Source organism: Ammospiza nelsoni, chromosome 7, assembly GCF_027579445.1.
Source record: "Ammospiza nelsoni isolate bAmmNel1 chromosome 7, bAmmNel1.pri, whole genome shotgun sequence".
NCBI lineage: Eukaryota > Metazoa > Chordata > Aves > Passeriformes > Passerellidae > Ammospiza > Ammospiza nelsoni.
This window is the reverse complement of record NC_080639.1, coordinates 13,099,167-13,120,540: the sequence shown is the minus strand read 5'-3', so window position 1 is coordinate 13,120,540 and position 21,374 is coordinate 13,099,167. Positions and strand designations below refer to the sequence as shown.

General features: G+C 41.3%; 1 protein-coding gene across 4 annotated transcripts in view; it reads right to left on the bottom strand.

Annotated features, from left to right (window-relative positions):
* Window positions 1-21,374, bottom strand: part of SPATS2L (spermatogenesis associated serine rich 2 like) — a 125,358-nt gene that overhangs the window by 49,176 nt on the left and 54,808 nt on the right. For all 4 annotated transcript variants that reach the window (XM_059475982.1, XM_059475979.1, XM_059475980.1 and 1 more), the window contains exon 2: window positions 9,833-9,893. The gene's annotated coding sequence lies outside the window, so the exon portion shown is untranslated. The remainder of the gene's footprint in view (window positions 1-9,832; window positions 9,894-21,374) is intronic.

Here is a 21,374-nt window from a genome sequence, read left to right as displayed (position 1 = left end):
CCATCCAATTTATACCGCTCATTTACCAGAGAACGAAACACTCAGCAACACCAACTCTACTCCACATCAAGAAGCTCTAGTGAACTACAAAAATACCAGAAGGCTGAAATAGTATAAGGCAGAAATTATCTTAACAATTTTTCATTTCATGGTAGGAAATTATTGACTCATTAAAATCCTTTGGAAATTTTGGAAAAAAAATGAGGAGTCTTGTTCTAGAAATGTTTATACAAAGAACATGAAATAGCTCAAATAGAAGAGACAGAAAAAACTCATCTCAGCAGCCCAGTGACAAGTGCCTGTTCCAAACCTGCCTGCTGCTGTACCACAGGAGTACTTTAACCCCTAGGCCATTCTTAAAAGCAAAGGATTTTCTCTAAATAGTTTTCCTATTTCCCTCAAACACATCTATGAGCCTCCTAGAACTAGGTAAGAGCCAGCAAAGGCATATCCCCACTCCAGAGCTCCAAAGGCAGGAAACTCAGCACCACTGCATAGCTACTACAACTACCCAGTGGCTGCTCAGGATAAAATATCTTGCTGGCTTCTGATGCTCACCAGTTCAGGGACTGCATGCAGGGGCTCCATACCCTCCCCACTCTGCAGGAGAATGTTGCTGGAAGCCTAGAGCCTGTGTTCTGCTGGCTGGCATCCTAAAAGAACATCTGCAGAGCATCACTGTGATTCAGCATAATCTGAATTCCTGGTTTTACTATGTATATCATACTAGGAGAGCTGAGCCCAATTGACAATAGATGAATTCAGCTACATGGTCAGTAAACAGTTTTCTCTGATAGGCAGGAAGGAGGGATGGTGGTTCTGGGAAAAAAAAATCAGACTGAGAAAACTCACTTTCCATAGTAAGACTTGCCAAAATAAACATTAGTCTCTTGCTCCTCCTCAAATGCCTCAAAATATCTTCCTAAACATATAGATAAAGAGCAGTGAAATAGCAAAAACCAATCCACTCCAATTCTACATCTGCATGACCCTCCTGCAAAACAACAGAAGAGGTTAACTTTCAGTTTTTAGAAACAAGGTATTATCTTCCAAGCTGTTCTTGCCAGGGACTTGAGCTATTAAGCCACTTAGGCTGGCTCCTATTTCAGCTCAGAACGGGGTGCCAAGAGACAGCGCTGGCTCATTTGCTTTTGCGGTTGCCCAAATGTGGACTGCTACAAGAGCACAGCATGGGAATGCTAACAGGCAAGGATGGAAAGTGGGAGCACCACTCGCCTCAATCACAGTGTTTTCTCTAAACAGTAAGAGCAGAAGTTAAAAAGTGAATGCTAGGAAGTGCACAAATTCACACCTGTTTTGGACATCATTAATTATCACAAGGAATCAAACTTCTACCAGCAGACTGGCAGAGTATAGTAAATTTTCAATGTTGGAATAAACCTCAAGTTCAAAGATAGTCTGATTTCTGGAGCTATTCAGATTTCAGCCTTCTTTCTATTAAGTATTCAAAGTCCACGTCACCTTTCTTTCTTGCTCAGACATCTCTGAAGAACCAGTTTACTGTTGTTAGATGTGCAAGGCTGGCTCTCAGCAAATATAATCCTTTGAATTCAAAGAGCTACATGGACTTGAACCAGCTGCTTGCTGGTCCCACAGGAGCCCCACCAGCTGCAGAGAAGTCAGCAGAGCTGCCCTGACCAAGCACACCAGGAAGCACCACAGTCATGATGAACTGGCAAGTTTACAGTGAGTTTGGGGAAAGGAAGCATTTTACCAGAGCTCTGAAAGCACTCTCTGAATAAAGGGCTTCTGAAGGGAGCTGATAAGGCCAGGTGCTCAACTGGAGGCATGACAGACCTGAAGAAGCCTTAGTGTGGTGAGACCGCAGGTAAATAACATATATTCAAAGTATAAATAAGCATACTTTATGAGTCAGTGAGGTTATGCATATGCTTGAAGGTAAACACCTGATTTAAATGTGGCAAAGCAGTCTGAACCTTCCAAAACCAAACACTGAAATTAAATGCAGTCTTTCATTTTCTATAACCAAGTCACCTCATATAGCTCCTTTGAAGAAGATGCAAATTTTTCCTTAAACAGTATTTAAATTATTATATATTATATACATATGTACACATACAAAATATACGTACATAAAAGCTCTAAAAAATGTTTACGAGTTTCTCTAGTAAAATCACCTGATGTATATCCACAATGAACAGACACAGGCCCAGCATCACTCCCATATTAACAGTACATGTAGAGTCAGACACTACACTGTTTTCACCATTGACATTTTGATATTCTCAGATTTACAACACATAACAGTCTTCCTCTCCTCCCCCACCTTCCTACTGCTGAGGAAAACATTGATTTTCTAATGTTAACAAAAAGTATTCCTGGAAACAACAACAAAAGCACATAAATAAGTTAACCAATAATTGCTTATTGTTTCATACAGTCCTTCAGCCTAATTGCTATTACACATGAATAAGCAGCTATTAGAGCATTCACTGGACTATGAACTGCACTTTCAATTTTTGGAAGTGGGTAAATGGGTAAAACCCAAAGGAAACCCATAAATTTTTTCAACTGAAACCCACACTACCTAGCAACATCAACATTAATTGCAAAAGTACAGTCAATCAATGCAGACTGCATACTGCCAAAAATATGCAAAAGTGCCTTAACCAGTGCCCCCTTCCATACCCTCCCCAGTAGTCAAGGGACAATCTCAAAAATTTTTCTGTTTCTGAAGGTCAATAGCATATGAAATGTTGCTGGAATGCATGAACTGAGGTCCCTGTTTAGACAGATATATTAAGATTTTGGATTTTTTTTTTAAATTACAGGTTTTTTAACTTGGAAAGGACAACCCAGAGATAAAGCTGACTAGCTGCAACATATGGACAGCAAATGGAGTAATTTTATTAACAGAATAAAAAGAAAATACTTTATTTATTGAGGACAATTTTCAAGAAAACAAAAGTATGTATTATTGTAAGGTGTTTTTCTCAAAGCCAGGTAAGCTCACTTACACTGTATAGCACAGATACACATTCTAGAGCATCTTTCAGCTCATTTGCTTGTCTCTATTCACCATCAATGATCTATCTCTGGCATGCCAGAATCCATGAAATGATAAAATCTATGGACAAACCTTTACTTTGCATCCGTCCAGAATTTCTGAAGATGAACCTTTAACACAGCTTTGGAAGATAAGATAAAATACTACTTGCTGCACAGAATTCAGTGTTCAAGAGTTAAGCTTTAACTTGTAGTTATCACTGCAGGCCCTACCAGCTGAAACTCTCAGTGTGCTAAAGGATGCCAAACCCACTTTACTTGGGCAAACATGGATACCAGCAGGTTTCAGATACTGGACTGGGTTTGTGTGACAATGTTTTGATAGTGGAGGGGTTACAGGCTTGGCTTCTGTGAGAAACTGCCAGAAGTTTCCCTCATGTCCGATAGAGTCAATGCCAGTCAGCTTCAAGATGCACCTGCCAATGGCCAAGGTCAATCCCACCAGCAACCACGGCAGTGCCTCTGGAATAAGAGTTAAGAAGGGCAGGGTGAAAAAAGCTGTGCAGCAGCAATTGCAGTTGGAGGGAGGACTAAGAAAGAATATGCAAAAAGAACAGCTCTGCAGACACTCAGATCAGTAGAGAAGGAGGGGCAGGAGGTTCTGCAGGCACTAGAGCTGGAATTCCCCAGCAGCTCGTGGAGGACACAACACTGGAGCAAGTGGATGCCTGAAGAAGGCTGTATCCCTGTGGGAAGCCCTCACTGGAACATGCTCCTGGCAGTGACCTGTGGACCCTTGGAAAGAGAAGCCCATGCCAGAGCAAGTTTGCTGGTAGGACATGTGATGCCACGGGGGGCTCACGCTGGAGAAGGCTGTGCCTGAAGGACTGCACCCCATGGGAAGGGACCCTTGCTGGTGCAGTACAGGAATCCACACTGGTGCAGTTTGTGAAGAGCTGTAGCTCGTGAGAAGCCCCCTGTTAGAGAACTTCACACAGGGCTATGTTCCCTGGCAGGGACCCCACACTAGAGCAAGGGAAGAGTGTGGGGAATCCTTCCCCTGAGGAACAAGGATCAGCAGATGCAATGGGCAATGAACTGACCGTGACCCACATTACCCACCCACCAGCACTGCTCTGGAGAGGGGTTAGAGAAATTGGGAGTAAAGTTAAGCCTGAGAAGAAGGGAGGGCTGAGGGGAAGGCGTTTTTTCAAAATTTAGGGGTTTTTTTCTCATCACCTTACTTTTATTGACTGGTAACAAATTAAGCTAATTTATCCAAGTCTGGTCTGTTTTGCCTGTGATGGTAATGGCTGAGTGATCTATCCCTGTCCTCCTGACCCACGAGTCCTTTATTATGTTCTCTCTCTCCTACCCAGCTGAGGAGAGGAGGGACAGAGAGGCTTTGGTGGGCACCTGGTATCCAGCCAGGGTCAATCCACCAGAAGCACACAAAAAAGCAAGTTTTCTATGGGAATTTCAAAATTGCTTTAACTGCTAAGTCTCTCTTCTCACTGCTGTTAATTAGCAACATTACAACAGCACTGACAAGCTCTTATGTATTGCATGTAGGCACTATCAAAATCCCCATGCTGGTTAACAGTTACCACACTGAGCAAGCCAAAGTCTCAGGAAGTCAAACACCCAGTATCTCAACTTGCTCTAATCATCCTGTCAGCAGTAAGAACTGCAACTGCCAGACAATAAACTGAGCTAGCTAGGAATTTCCCAATCAAATGGGTTTTGTTGGGGTTTGGTGAAGCTACTTCAGCATAGCCAAAACATTTCTCAAGCACCAGCTAAGCAAGGGTTCCCCAACAGCTAAGTGAAATCCCTGTTAGCCAGCTATCCTTTCCCAAAAAGCCCAAATCACAGCAAAACTTGAGATAAGCAAAGTTCAGCTTAACAAAGCAGGAAGTTACTGTGGCTTGTTCAGACACAGAAGAGCTGATCACAGCATTTATTATCAAGTAAAGCGTTGTATCAGTCATGCCTTTCCTTCATTATTCTACAGCCTCACCAAGTAAAGGCAGAGGTAACTCCTGAACAGCTAGTCCTTTACAAATTGTCTGACTGTATTTTCATGAAGCCATTCACAAAGATATCAACTTCATTCATAATGAGCAGTCCTGGCAGTCACTCATACAGATTTCTTACTGTAGACAAAAACACAGAGCTGCCACAAATTCACATCTCCAATTCAGCCACACACCAAAACAAGCAGGGCAGGCTCTGCAGGCAGCAGATATATGTGACTGCATTCTGTGGTTAACAGAGCTCTGTCACTGGCAACCACAGAACCAAGGACTTTGGATGAAGAGAGCTGGATTTATAGTTGCTCAATATTTGGACTCTCCAATAATGGAGGACAAAAAAAAAAAAAGACCCATATATGAGACACAATTTACACAGGATGAGATTCAGCTCCATTGGCTGTCTTCCTTAAACATGAAATTTACTTGCCAATAACACTGACACATTGCCAAGACCTGAACTTTCTCTATCACTATTTTTCCATGGGTTCTGCTCATTAACTGAGTTCAGACAGTCTAGCCACCTTGCTCACAGTCAGAGCACAGCAACAGGGAATGCTTTGGCTCTTTTTTAACTGCCTGAACTGTGCAGTTGGAGAAAAATACAAGAACTCTTTCACCACTTTATCCCCACATACACCTCGCTTTTGGACAGGGCACAAATTATTGCCTTGATCCTCCCTTATAGCAGAATACACACTCCATCCTAGTAGCCCCAGAAAACATTTCTTCCTTTGCTATTGAAAACAAAGATTTCCATAATTCTTCCAACCTGCTCCAACTCCTGCTCCATAGAGGGAACAAAAAATGGAAGTTATCACTGGCAAAGAAAAACTACCTGTTCTAATCATGAACTTTACAGCTGAACTATTTCAAAACATACTGGAGAGGGGCAATTCTATTTTGCCTTCACTGTGGGCTGCCCTTTATGAATATGTTCACTCTTCTCCACCATACAAGGAAAGTTTCATTGAAGTCAATGCTTCAATGTTAAAAAGGCATGAGAAATTGCACAGAACTTTTTATGAAGGCACTGGAGTCTCGGTTTCACTGTGCTTACTGCATGATCAACCAAATCCCATAATGTCATCTCTCTCCTGGAATGCCAGCATTGACTGACAAACCTAGTAAGAGGTTTGGAGGTGGCTGCCTTGAACTCTGACATTTAGACCTGTCACACTGCTATCCATTTGTGTATGCTTTGTGATGTTTTTCGCTACCAGGAACAAATACTTATCTCTCTTGACATTAACAAGTAGAATAAAGAAGTGCCACCAGTAACAAAGCAGGCCAAATACCCTAAAAATAAAGAATCAATTCAAGAACTCGAGAGTCTCCTTTAATCTCAATTATTTTCTCTAAAAAAATCTGTGAAAGCTCAACTTGCTTTCAGTTTCAGACTTTGATATTGATCAAAGTAATCAGGGAGCTCTAATCTCAATTACCTGAACTCTTTGCATCACATAGCTGCCAGTTATTTTTCACTGACAGCAGCATACATAACCAAAAGGTGTTGCAGGGAAGAACAGGGCCATTCACTGATTTTTTTTCAGAAGTGAACTAAGATTTCATTCCTACTTAAAATCTTTTATTTTTTAGTTTTTCCATTTCTTATGATGAGCCCATAAGTCTAATTCTTAATGTTTCAATTTTGAAAGCATTTTATTGGTCCAGTCTCATGATAAGACTCACAGAGTTGATAATTTTAAGGCACAGAATTATATACTTACACAGACAGCAACAAGATGCACCTGTAGGCAATTAGAGAATTACCCATTTCTGACATAGGTCTGATGTTCACACTGGGTGAAATTTCTCCAGAATTGTTCTTGCAGGACAGAGTCAGCTTGAATTTGCAAACACTATTCAGACAAACACTTAAGTGCTACTGAATTTCCTGAAACAACTTTTTTTACACAATTTTCAGTGAAAAATGAACTTCAGCAAATTCTTAAGTATTTTTGAACTGTTTCAGAAGTGTGCATGATTCTAATGAAAATTTCACATCTGCACATACAAGAAAACATTTTTAATGAAGAATACTCTGTTCTTAAGATGTTACAATAGGATTTTGTTCTTCTGATAATTCCTTTTTCAGTACTACATTAAAAAGTAAGTAAAAAAAGTAGTATGATTTGGGTTGTGGTGGGTCTGACTGGGATGGAGTCAACTTTCTTCACAGCAGCCCACACGGTGCTGGGTTCTGGCTCTGTGGCTCCAGCAGTGCTGACAACACACCAGTGTTTTGGCTATTGCTGAGCTGTGCTTGCACAGTGTCAAGGCCACCTCTGCTTCCCACTACACCCCCACAGCCAGGCTGAGGGTGGGCAAGAGACTGGGACGGGACACAGCTGGGACAGCTGACTCAGTGACCAGAGGGATATTTCATGTGATGTATCCTCAAGGGCAGAAATAAAAATTGGGATAAAGGAACAAAAGGATATTTTTCTTTTCAAGCAAATTTTTTGGCTGTTGTTTGGAGACTGGTTGGGTATCAGTCTGCCATCACCTGGTGTGCCCTCTCCCTTGCTCTGCTTCTTTTTCACCCCCTGAGCTTTTCTTCACCTATTAAATGTTTTTTTAACTCAACTCAGGAGTTGTCTTTTGTTCTCCCTATTTTCTCCTCCACCCTCCTTTGGAGACCTACTGCAGGGAGTTAGGAGCTGTGTAGGTGCCTGGCTGCTGGCCAGGGTGAACCTACCACAGCAAGTCACATTGAAAACCCATCCCAGACTGGTATACTCTCTTCTCAGATTCTGATCTAGAACTTGCCCCAGTATTCAGTGTATACAAAAATTTTATTTCTCTAGATACTTGTAGGGCACTTTACCTCCATATATCTGAGCTGAGTATAATCCTCACCCCAACTCTACAGTCTGAGGAAGCATTTGTTATTCTCATTCTGCTGAGAAGTAAAGAAGTGGAGGGGACTACAGGAAAAGATTTTCAGAGCTGATTAAAAATTTTGGCCTCATTTGCAAAAAGAACATTTACACACAGCCATCTTTTAGTAGCAATCTGAAGGCTTCTCAGAACTGAAAAACAATCTCTTTGCAAGTTTAAGATCTTTACTGACCTCCCTTATTACTACCCCTCCAAGTACAAGATTCACAAATATGGATCTTCCCTAACAAGCCAGCAAGTTTCCTTATTCTCAGGGCGACAAGGCATCATTCTGGTGTGGAAGACCAAGGGCAGCTGAAAAACCAACATCTTTCCCAGAAATCACTGCTTCTGAGAAATGCCTGTGCTGTGTAACACCGCTGACAAGGGTGGAGATGCTTCCAAGATATCTCGCTCTCTAGGCAGCCCATCTGTTTCTGACAGCTCAACTTCTGGTCAGTAACTGACCCAATGAGTCACTCTGCTTGTACTGTACAGAGCTCAGAGCCAGACAAGCAATATTGCATCATGTACTTGGCCACACTTGTGATCAGCAGATGCCGAAGAACCACTTTGGGCACGTATCTTTTTCTTCTTTCCTTTGAGGAAGTCACACAGCTCACCACTATGGAGTTTAGTACGCTGAATATTAACTACCACATTGACTCCATTCAGCCACTCCCTGTGAGCTTTCCACTACCAAAAGCTTTGAAACTTTGCCATGTGGCAATTCTGTGTAAAAAATCTGAAGCAAAAAGGAAATCCTTAAGAAACATCATAACTACCTCCACCAAAGTAACAGGCTGCATGAAGTGAATATGTGCAAATGAAACTACTTCTCCTTCCATCTATTTATTTATTTATGGTGCTGAGCATTTCAGAAACTTCAATACATAATCATATTTATCATTCTGACAGCCGTGCTTAAGTGCAGAATACTGTTATCTCATCTTACAGATTTAAAATTGAGGAGTTAAGTGATGCAGTGAAGATTTCTCAGGAAGCCATTTATAGGGGACACAATCCAGGTGTCCTAAGCTGCAAGGAAACTGGAGAACCTTACAGACATTTGAAAAAAATGGTCATCTCTATTAGAATTACACAGAAGGATGAGGTCCTTTAAACTTGTTAGATTGAGGCTTGGAACAGATTTAGCTTATGATTTTTAAGATGCTGAACACAGAGAAACTGTCTCCTTTGGACAAAAAGGCAAAAGAAATTCCTTGATATGTTCAAAGAAATATTTTCTCCAAAACAAGTGACAAAAACCATGGAGTTTGGACCTCTAAAATTAGGCAATTGCAGAGCTCCCTTTTCTCAGTTTTGTAGTCTACATGTGCATTTAATTTTTTTTAATTACTACAATACTATCCTTTCCCACTATCCTCTGAATGTCAGTTTGGACTATACTTGGTGTGATATGACTTCAGAATACCAGTTCAGCAGAACTTTCAGTTACAAACCATGCTACATCTTCACAGTCATTCAAACAAATAAAAAGATGAGGAGATGGTGAGGAGAAGCAGTAGGACTATATAGCATAAGCTAGTTAACTTAATGACAGAGAGGAATAAGACAAAGGAGAGAAATTTATACAGAATGGTGAGTGACAGACTCTGGAGAAAAAACTGCCCGATCCCTGAGATTGTTCAGGGCCAGGCTGGATGGGGCCCTCAGCAACCTGGTCTACTGTAAGGTGTCCCTGGCTGCGGCAGGAGGCTCAGAACAAGAGGATCTTTAAGGTCCCTCCCTACCCAAGCCACTCTATGATTTCCATATGATTCAAGTTCCAATATGTTCAAATAGACTGCACTGCTCTGGTGAAAGCAGCCCCCAAAGTTCTTGGCTTCTTGTTCTTGCACTGACAGACCTGTAAGCAAAGAAACTTCCTATCTGAAAGATCAGAAAAGAGATAAAAAGTATCTTACCACTGCAAATCACTCCAGTTTCTCTTCCTATTTTTCTGTCTTCTCCAAAAGACTGTATCTCCTGCAAAAAGAGCTGAAGTTAAAAAAATCCAAACAAGTACTTAATTTTTTTTCTTAATTTGCTTTACTGTCTTCTTATGGAAGAGTTTTGTGAAAAAAACATCCCTCATTCCTTTACTGCTGTGGTCAGCATGTGGGGATGCCCTTACCTGTTTTACAGGGCTTTTCTAAGGGTCTATCTTCATTGCCATGAAAGCTCAGGCAATCACCTAAGCTTCATTGTTAGTCCCATTCCTGACCACAGATACAACTCTCCCCTGAAACAAACCCATTTTTTAAAGCCTGTATTTTAAGCTCAAACTAGCCAGCACATGGGATATGCAGAAAGATAAACTTAAGCAATGAAAATTATTTTATCATTAATGCAAGAGAGCAGTAGGTGCAAGTTACAGTAACATAGCAGCTACTAATCCAACCCCTCTGAGCAGCACTAGTGCAGCTTCACGGTGGTCATTCTCCAGAAACAACATTATCATCTCAAGAATACTAACTCAGATGAAACAAAGGGAAACCCTTTGGGTGACACCAGCACTTTGTTCACAATACAAGGTCTTTGCTGATTTACATATAAATTTCAGAGGAATTGTCCCCAAAGTTAAAGACACACAACCACATGGAAAACTGAGTGCCTATTTACATCCATACACAGATGAGTGGAAACTCGTCTCCCAATTTCATCAGCGCAGGGAAGCAGATAAGTTTTGTATTCTCTGGTGTAGTTGTGAGGACAAGGCAGTCATGGTCTATGGCTTACCATGCATGCCAGATAGAAATTATTCCTCTTTGGCAGCTGTTAAGTGAGTTGCACCCTGGTCCTTGTTTGCTTTGGAATAAGATCTGTTTAGCAGTCCCTCAGCTAATCCTAAAAGAATATTGCAATGTTTCTGAACATCCTGATTGCTGAAATCAGCCTCTACTAAGCCCCTATGACTGGACTGTCTTTACAGACAAATTTTTCCTTCTGTACTACAAAACACTACTCTGTGTACAGACTAGAAATGTGTGACTGCTGTCATATTTAATTCATTTTATCCTCATTGAAACTACATATTTTGCCAAGGCCGAAATGAGTTTTAGACTGCAAAAGTCTTGTCAGCATCACAGGTTTTAGTTTAAAGCAAGGCAGAAAGCTCTTAATTGCTTCTGCATCCAAAGCAGCCAGATGTTCCCTGAAGCACTTCACCTGGCAAAGGCTCCCACAACAAAGACTCTCTCAGCTTATGTCCCAAAGTCCATTACCATCTTAACACACATTTCTGCATGGCTTGCTGAGTTACAGTTATGTTCAAAATCAAAGGAACGAATAGAGCAATTTAAAATGTGATGCTTCAATGAAGAAATACAAGTAGTCACACATGTCAGTGTTAAAGAGCATTTCTGGGTGCTGGAATCTACACAACAGGCACAGATCCATGAGATGAAGAGAGGGCTTGGAAACCTGGTGAGGGAGGCATGCCAAATTCCTTGTCTTTGGGCAGAATACCCCAACCAAGCACTGGGGAAGAGGTCTATGTGATGGCCCTACCAGGAGTTTTGTCTTCAGGGCAAGCAAGGGCAAGATTTGGCTGTTCTCTCAAAGGGACACAAAGAAGGGCTGAGAACTCATCCATTTTGTCCAGTGAGCACCTGAATCACAGCAGAGAAGACAGAAACATTCCTCATAGCTACTGCACTTCTTATGCCAACACCCAGACATTTAACTCCTTCCAGTACTGCCTATAGTCTGCAGGAAGTATTGTTAGGATTTAAACACAGCAAATCAGATCACAGACATTATTGCACTGAGGCATCCTAGCAATTCTTTTCCCCTGCATCACATCTCCTGCTAAACCCCAGCTTGGATCTTTTTCAACCCAGGCTACATAGGAGAATCATCTCCAACTTCACTGGAAAACTAAAACCTGAAAAAGTCAAATGGGAAGAGCTTTATAACTTTAAAAAATTGGTTTTTTCCTCCAGTGAGTTCTTTTGAAAATTTTTGTCCTTTGGAACTTGACAAGATTTGAAGAAGAAAGTGACAGATAATGTCAGAATCCCATTTATTGATGTGGTCAAGAAATATGGTCACAAGTATGAAATTATTCAAGCTCAAATTATAATTATTGCCCCTTGAGAGGTATTATTAAAAATCATTTTAAAACACAAAGGAACATAAGTAAAAAATTGAAGTCCAAAGTTCTTCTTTTGCATCGCCATAAAGTAACAAAGCAGATACCAACAGCACACTATATGCACAATTCTAAACCTTCCCCATTTTACAGTTAACAGTAAAGACTTGTTCTTTCCAACCAAATGAGATATATTACCTTGAAAAAATTAATTAATTCTATAGGACATCTTTCCACAGTTTGATCACCTCTCCTAAATCACCACTTTGTCTTTACTCAATGGTCCATGACATGTTATCAAACAGTATGTGGGGAAAAAATGACTCAAGGGCGGAGAAAGGAAATCACGAGTAAAGGTACAACAGTTAAAAGGAAGCTATTTGACTTATGTATCATCACAGATAATACTGTTGCTTAACATGCAAATGTTCAAGTAATTTTCCATTATAATGAAAGGTCAATTCTTGAAGTGACTTTTATTCTCAAACAATGAAAAGATGTTGGAATAGGAAGGCATGCTGTTACTCTGCAGGCCTTAGAATGCAGGCTGAAAAACACTGGCCCATATTCCTCTGTGGCAGATCCACGGCTGATGAAAGCCATGTGCATGGAGATTACATGATACCCCCTCACAGAACCTTCAGCACATTGTCCTCCACTGCAGAGTAGGAGAGGGAAAAAGCAGAGCTACAGGTATCATATCACCAAACTGCACATCCAGCAGAGCTCGGTGACAAACAACAGCACCAAAACCAACATAAACCCAAACACCTGCCAGGAATCAGTGCTCATCACAGTGCTACAGCCCTGCAGGACATACAAATAACCCAAGCATTTTAATCCCTCCCCATCTTGAGCTGTGACTCTTTTGACAGTTCCCTAATCCTAGCATTATGTGATATGTGACAATAGAAGAACGAGACACGAAGTTTAAATCTAGATCAGAACAGCTATTCAATTGTGGCACAGCCCTTAATGAACCTAAATAGCAGAATCAAAGCATAACATGAGCTATATGACACTCTAGATTGGAGTCCTCATCCTACAGGAATCTTTACCCTTCAGGATAGTAAAACAAGGCCTTTGGCCCCTTTTCTTCTGATGTCTAACCCTGACTGCAGCCTTAACCTAGGATTTCACAACACGCCCTTCACACAGAGGAGCTCAAAAACTCTAACACTGCACTCTTCTAATTCCACTGTAGACCCATGAGCCTTCTAGACCCTAACAGCAAGCACAGCCTGCAATCCCTCCATTCCCAAGTAAATTTCCTGCACAAACAGGATTGGCACACCTGTGCAAAATACTGTGCTAAATATATCCCATATCGTACATAGTGACTATAGCAGCACTGCAATTAACTGAAAGTTGTCAGAGTCTGTTAAGAACAGTTTGTTTGGCTTCTGGTTTGGGTTGATTTTTTTCTTATTTTTAAAAAATATTAAAAGCCAAATTTATAGTGGAATCAGAGACATATTGAGCTGGGATGAATGGTGATAACACAAGGAAACATAGACACATGGACTATAGACAGCTAGCTTTTACTTCAGGATATTTGTTTGGTGAGGCCACTGATGGAACATCTAGGTGAGAAGAAAGTCAGCACAAGGCAGGTGATCTTCTGAATGCGCTATGAATGACTGCAAAGGCTATTTACAGTTGGCTGGTCCACACACAAAAAAGTGAGATTTTGTTGATGACTATGGCACTTGGGGTTTTTGGCCCTTTTCTGGGTTTTGCTTTTGGCCTAGCTAGTGAGTCACATTTCCCTAACTGCCAATGTAGCCGCTTAGCACATGGAAAGCAAACCTCACTTTCTTTGATAGTCAGACCTTAAGACATGTACCCTCAACCCTTGCAAGCTCTGATGTAGCCAATCAGAGATTCTCCTTGTCTGCCACTGCTACACTTCAACACAGTGGTAAGATCCTGTCAGTATCAGTCAGTCAGTAATGACAACTTCCAAAGCTGAACTCTGCCTGCCTTTAACCCAAGATGCTCCATTTTGTGCACTGCAGTTTCTAACCATGGCCAGGGCATGCAGTGCCAAGCACATTCGGCAGGATCCAGCCTTCAGAGGACAATTCACATCAACATTTACACCATGCACTTCTTACTGCAACAAAAGATGTATAATATTGTAAAGCAGCACGAGGGCCTTCTGTCTAAAACCATCCTCATTTGGTATTTGCCAGAGATTGTATAGCAAAAAAATCTGTTGACATTAGGATTGGGACACAACCAAATTAAAGCTTCAGGACTGGATCACCTCTCATCCTACACCAGATTTCTGTTCAGTGACACAGTTGTGATATTCAGTGATATCAGACAATGATATCACAGCTGGGCAAATGATAGGATATCTGCAAGCACCTTGATTCTCCTACCAGTGATCTCTCATTATTTCAGTCTTTTATTCCTCCTAATGTAACATCAGTCAACAATTTACTCCTAAAGCATTACAAGCCTAATCCAATTCCTCCTGACAGTACTGGAGCCAGAACAGATCCACAACACACACACACACATGAGCCAGATAACACTAGAAATCCAACACCACACCACTGAACACCTAGTACCTCACCAGATGAGAAATCTCTCCACTGTTAGAAGAACTGGACCCATTGGAAGCCCAAAATGGTTAGAGGACCAAGTTCTAGGTCCCAGTGAAGCACAAGTTCTCAGACAATTAACATAGTGCAAATCCTTACAAGTTCTACTTCCTACAAGAACTGTTGTCTGCTTCAAATATATACCATACTTCTGATAGATGGGGATAGCTTTTTTTCCACAGCTGGGAATGCTTTACTTGGATGTGTTTATCTTTCCTCAATCTCTGACTCACAGATTTCTCAATTTATTTTAGTTTTCTCCACTCTCAGAAACTAAGAGGGTTTCTGTAACCAACTGTACCATAACCAAGTACACTGTCTATGACCCTAGCAGATTTATGGAAAGCTCTCTTCACTAAGAAACTAATCCACAATTTCCCAAAAATGTCTTATTTTGGGAGTTAACTTCATGAAAAGCAACCTAAACTCATTTGTTACACAGCAATAGAATGACTGTCTTAAGAGTTGTTATTTATCTCAGCCTGGAAGTGATAAAAAAACAATACCTTTCCATTTTGCAGAACTCTTTGGTGGAGTAGGGACAGCAGCAGAATAGCTACTTAGACATATATGCTATAACCAAATTCTCAGAGTGTCTGTGTACTTTGTCAAGATCAGCTAACTGAAATTAAGATGAGAATTTTCCCTGAAACACACGAGCCCACACGCCAAAAATTATTCCCCTTAAGGGCAGGTGAGGACTCCTGAAACTACATTTTGAAACACTAAAAAAATGACAAGACATCCTCAGCCAAATGTTTATGTTAGTTCATTATCATCATTACTAAAGAAAATACTCCCTAACATATTCCAGGCTATGATTTGCACGCTGTTCCCTGCCCTGATCTAAGGATGCACAAAAAGGTATCCCAGCTGGACTTACCAAGACTGGCTGATGACACAAGCCATAATTTGTCAAGATTCCAGCTTCTGAACATGATGAGTTTGTGCTGAATCCTAGAAATTGTCCAATATAAAACATACTTCAAACAGAAAGCCTTTGGGAGTAGCCTAGTAGAATACTTGAGGAAAAAAATTACCATTACAGAAGCTTTAGAGGATTTATAATTCTGTTTTGTTTGCAACTGTACAGTAGCCTTGCCCATAAATAGAAACCAGGTGGATTTATTTTTTTACATTTGCCTTAATTTTTTTATTTGAGACTTGTGGGAATTATGGTAACCAAGCAACACCACAAACCTGGAAAGCCCTAGTTAAGACAATTGCTGATACCCTGATGAGGCAGGATGTGTTCAATGCCTAGAGGAGCTAGGGGATCTCCATTTCTCTACATTCTAGGGGCCACAAGATTCTAAAAAGAGTGAGGAAAATATTCTGTACAATCTGTGGACTCTCCATGCCTCAGTATGAAAACTGCCTCCTTCTGAAATGAATTTTGCTGCCACTTGGGAGTCCACTGTGAGTTTTACTTGCCACTTTTGCAAGGTCAGTCTGCCAGGAGAGCTTCCCCTTACCAAGGCTTGGGAACTCAAAAATACTGGGTCTCAGATTGCCAAGAAATTAAAAATAACATCCATGGATTTATTAGAAATATCACTGTGGATCCATGTAAATTTGAGTATTCATTCACACAGAACACAACCAAATGTTGATGATAAAAAGTGTAACTAAATTGAAAAAAAAATCTGCAATGTTATTTTCTGGTCAGAAAAGCACACCAGAAGAATCAAGCATTTTACAGCTTCTGCAATGAACAACAGCTGAAGTAACTCATTTTCCATGCAAGTGCAATCAGCACTATTTTCAAACTGGCACATCCTCCATGTAATCAGTCTTCAGCCTCCCAAAGAAGGAGAGAAGCTTCTGAAGGAAGCAATACTTCTTACTTTACACACTAGCAAAATCAGCTGTGCCCCCACTCTGTCAAATGGTTTTTATTTAGCATTTTATAACAAAATTTTTCAAACTGCTCCAAAACAAAAGTAGGCTCTTTCTTAATAGCAAAGTCAATCTATATATTTTTGTACAAACATTTCAAGACATAATCATATTCTGAGAAAGGAAAGTATGCAAATGATGTTTTTAAAAAAAGTTTGTATTATTTGCCTATTCAAAAAAGCGGTGGCAGAGAAAATATGTTTGAGTGCATATGCTTTAAAGTGAATGAGGGGTTATTTTAGGAGAGAAAGGGTGACTACTGCACACAACCAATGTGTGGTGGGTGGATCCATCAAGGCTGTGGATGTTGAGTTTATGCTGCCATTCAGCAGACAGCACCTCAGTCTCACAGGTAAGACAGTGAGATCAGTACCAAAAGCAAGACAGCCCAGCTATAGCAGATGTGTGCTTAAGACATAGAGGATGCAGGTTTTGGGAGGGCATTAAAAAGCTCAATCCTGTGGAACAGGTTTCAACTTTTCCTCATACGGACATCCAGCTGAGACTGGGTTTTACTGTGCAGCATCCAATATCAAAGGTACCAACAAATAAGTACTAAAATCACCAAAAAGCCCCAAGAGACTACATCTAAAGATATCCCTTGAAAGTTACACTGGGACACAGACATAAGGGGCTTCAGGGAACTTGGTCTACTGCCACCATTGCTGGGCTTCTGAAAAAACATCACACCATGACTGTGAAAAGTGGAACTGTTTGTCAACACAACATCACGTGCTGAGTGTGCCTTTGTAACGGGGTAAGTGGGTGAGGTTCAAAGAACAGGAGCTCCTGAGAATCTCCACCAGGAGGTAGCCCAGCAGAGGGATGTACACTCTGCATCACCCACTGCAGGAGGTACTGCATCCTGCTCAGAAAGAAAGCACAATGCCAGGGCCCAGCATGGCAGCAGCAATGGATCCTCAAATCCAATTCCACTTCACTCCATTGTCCTGGCCTTGGTGAGTGGACAGGAGGAGGGTTAAGAACTCCCAGACTGCCATCACCTAAGCAGTTTCACACTTCTCTCCATCCTGACAGTCCTACAAGAGCTGAACACAATCACAAAGAATATTTGTACAGCACAGAGGCTAGACATAGTTCTTCTTATATAAAACTCCAATCCTTCTCCACCTAGAATGGAGAAATACTCTTGTGCATTCAGATTCTAAGAGTGGGATCATAATGAACAAAAATGCAGAATGAAATCAATTTACAAACGTAAATATAACTCTAGTCTCTTTTGAAGCTTTAATAGGAAGGAGAAGCAAAATTACCCAGGGGATCTTGGTCAGACTCAGCCATGAGTGCAAATGAGATTTCATTCCCATGTGGTATTTCACATCACAAAGGAAAACACAGAGCTCTCACAGCCCTGAGACAGAAGGTTTCCATAAAACAGTAATTTGGTCGTCAAAGCAGCCTTTTCATGGGAATGACATACAAATAACAAAATAACACCCAAAGTTTTTAAGCAAGTTTCTCACGCTGGAACTTAGACCGTTTCCTGATGATTTAAATTATTTCAGCCTGGGCTTCAGCTGAAATGCTTGTGTCAGTATTTTAGTCATGGAGGAACACGGGTAAAATAAAGCACAAACACAGTGTGGTTTTCTATTCTGCTAGCAAGTTTGGATAAAAGCAAGTAGGTGCTGGTGCAAATCTGGAATCCCTTCAGGGAACTCAGATAAACCCTTTGTTAAAGCAAATGGGAGTTTGCCTCAGTTCATTGCTGCAGCCTGCTCCATGGCTGGCTCTCATGTCATTCTTGGCTAGCATCTTCTATATGGATCATTTACTCTGAATTCATGTCTGCATTTACTTTCCTAGGAACAAACATGCATTTACTGCTGACACTGAAACTCAGCAACTGATCTATGACTTGGCACCTCCGCTCCAAGTGCCTTTGAGATACCAAGAGTAAAGTTTATTCCAGTAATAACCACTTGCCAACAGGATGTGGTCTGAATATTTCACGGTCCACTAAAAAAATAACATCCCATTTAATGACAGAAAGTTGCATGAAAAACATTACATGCAGGCCATGCAAGCTACTATCTCTAGCCCAACCTCTGCTTTGTGAATTATCAGCCTTCTGTATGTTTTAGCTTTGCAAAGTTATAGTACGTTGATGTTATTTATTTTTCCATTTTATTTCCCAAGATAGCCACCACTTCAGTAGAAGAGGGGAGTGGCATACAGTAACTACAATCTATCTTTCTTGTTTCCAAGATCTCCTGGCTTCCACAGCTGGGCCTGCAAGGTGGGGGCTCTGCTCAACATCACCCATAACTCTGGTCCTCAGTATGAAAAACTGAAGCTTTCACATGTAAGCAAATCCCTCAACATCCATAGCTGCAGATTTCAAACACACACACTGCCTGACCACCTCGTGTTCACCAATATATTAAATACTAAAATTTTCTCAGTCACCCTAGGATATAAGTACATTTCTTCTAGTGAATTACTAAAGTCAGTGACCTTGAAAAGCCAGACAAGCAACTCCTGGATTATGTTCAGGAATACAGCACACTGTAAAAGCTGAGCATTAAAAGCAGAATTAGCGAATGGCAAAATAAGAGTGAGATGATCATATTTTTTCACAGAGTCCCAGATCTGGTAAGGTTGGATGGGACAGCAGTAGCTTATCTGGACCAACATCCCTGCTCAGGCAGGGCCATCCCAGAGCCCATTGCACAGGATTTCATCCACACAGTTACTGAATATTTCCAGGTATATTGAATATCTCTCTGGGAAACCTGTTCCAGTGCACAGTCACTCCTACAGTTAAGAAGTTCTTCCTTACATTAAGGTGGAACCTTCTGTGGTTGTTTTTTGGAAGTAGGGGGTGTTAAACTGTAATCTACGAACAGATACCTTTCTAGCTTTGTATTAACACAGACAGTTAATGATTTATGGCCTGTTTCTTAAGGAGTCCATCTGCTGTATTTTCAATTTCAAATAACAGCAGATTCCTTCCCAAAGCTCTGTGATCAGTACTGGAAACTGAAAATGTCCAAAACTGTAGCACATAACAGTCCCTGAGGTCCCGCCCAGAAAAAATCCCAAACGAGCAAAAGGCAAAGCCTTTTATGGAGTCTGGTACCAAATTTGTTTAAAGACAAAATCCACCAAAACCAGCACACTCAGCAGCAGCCCTTGCAAAGCAGCCCAGCTGCCAGCTGGCGGCAGCTCCTGCGGTCCCCACGCTGCCCAGAGGCCTGGAGAGGGAACGCAGCTCTGCAGCAGCCCCGCTCCCATACATGGGGAAGCACCCTCACCACACTCCCACCTCACAGACTGACATCTCAAACTCAGCTGTCCTTGCCCAGGTCTTTTGGCACTGCAGAAAAACTGCCCTTGCTATCACATGTCTGACCATTTCCCTCTATTGAACCACTTCTGCAGAGCTGGGCTCTGACTACACAGCAGCTCAGTGAGGATGCACAGCCTGGTAGGTGTCAAGTTCAGCCCAGAATAGGTACTATACCATAGTACAAAATGTCTGGTTTTTGTTATCAGTAGCAGCAATCCTGAGGTTTTTCTTTTTTAATTCACAGAAATCTCTAATATGAGGCTAAGCTGCTCTCTAGATGGAAGAAGATATTATTAACTTAAAATAGTGAACAGTAGTTTGAAAGTGTGCTATTCAGTTTAACTAATGAGTTTACATTGCTTCATGCTTTTAATATGGGGCAACAATGCTAATGACTAACCCTTTTGCAGTTTTATAGACCTTGCAACTACAAGATGATCCCTCTTTCCTTTAAGAAGTCCCTTGTTACAGCTTAAGAAATCATGTTTTGCTTTTTAGCAGTTCTAATAAGCTTTGCAAGGCACCATCACTCATTTACAGGCTGATGTTTAGAGGACCTGACTGTACACAACTGCAATATTAACTTCCTGCATTCAACATCTCTGAAAATTCAACACCAAGACAGCAATTAAAAATTTCTAACATTTCCTCATCTGTAAGGTAATGCACAAAATAATCATGGTTGTATACTTGGGTTAACTTCAGAGAGGGGAATCAGGTGTTAAAATGCCAATATGTCGACCTCATTCCAGAAGCAAAAAAAACCCAGAAACCCAACATTATTTGTCAAGAGATCACAGAATGGGTTGGGTCAGAAGGGACCACAGTGGGTCATCTGCTCCAACCTCCCTTTTCAAGCAGGGCCATCCTAGAGCACACTGCACAGGATTAGGTCTGGATGGTTCTTGAGTATCTCCAGTGAAAGAGACTCCACACCCTCTCTGGGCAATCTGTTCCAGTGCTCAGTCACTGCATTGTAAAGAAGTTCTTCCTCACATTCAGGTGGAGTGTCCCATACAGTTCCTGCCCATTGCCTCCCATCCTATTGCTAGGCACCACCAAGAAGAGCCTGTTCCATCCTCTGGGGACTCTCCCTTTAGATATTTATACACAATGATGAGGTTCCCTTTCAGTCATCTTCATTGCAATCCTTGTTGTACTCATGGCAGTGCAATGGATGAATTTACATACATGACCATCCCATGCCAGGTTATGCAAGAGCAGAGTGACTTCCCAGACTGCCAAATCATGGAATCACAGAATGGTTTGGGTTGGAAGGGACCTTAAAGACCACATAGTTCCAACCCTCAAGCCATGGGGGTAACAATGTAAATCACTATATCAGGTTGCCCAGAGCCTCACCCAAACTGGCCTTGAACACCTCCAGGGGTGGTATCCACATCCAAACAGCTTTCCTTGCTCAGAACTTCCTTAGCTTTGTAGGCTTACTCACTCTCTTTACTACAAAATAAAGTACATAATTTCTAATTATAGAGTACCCTTCATCCTGAAACACCCTGTGGACTCTGAACTCTCTGACAGAACAGTCA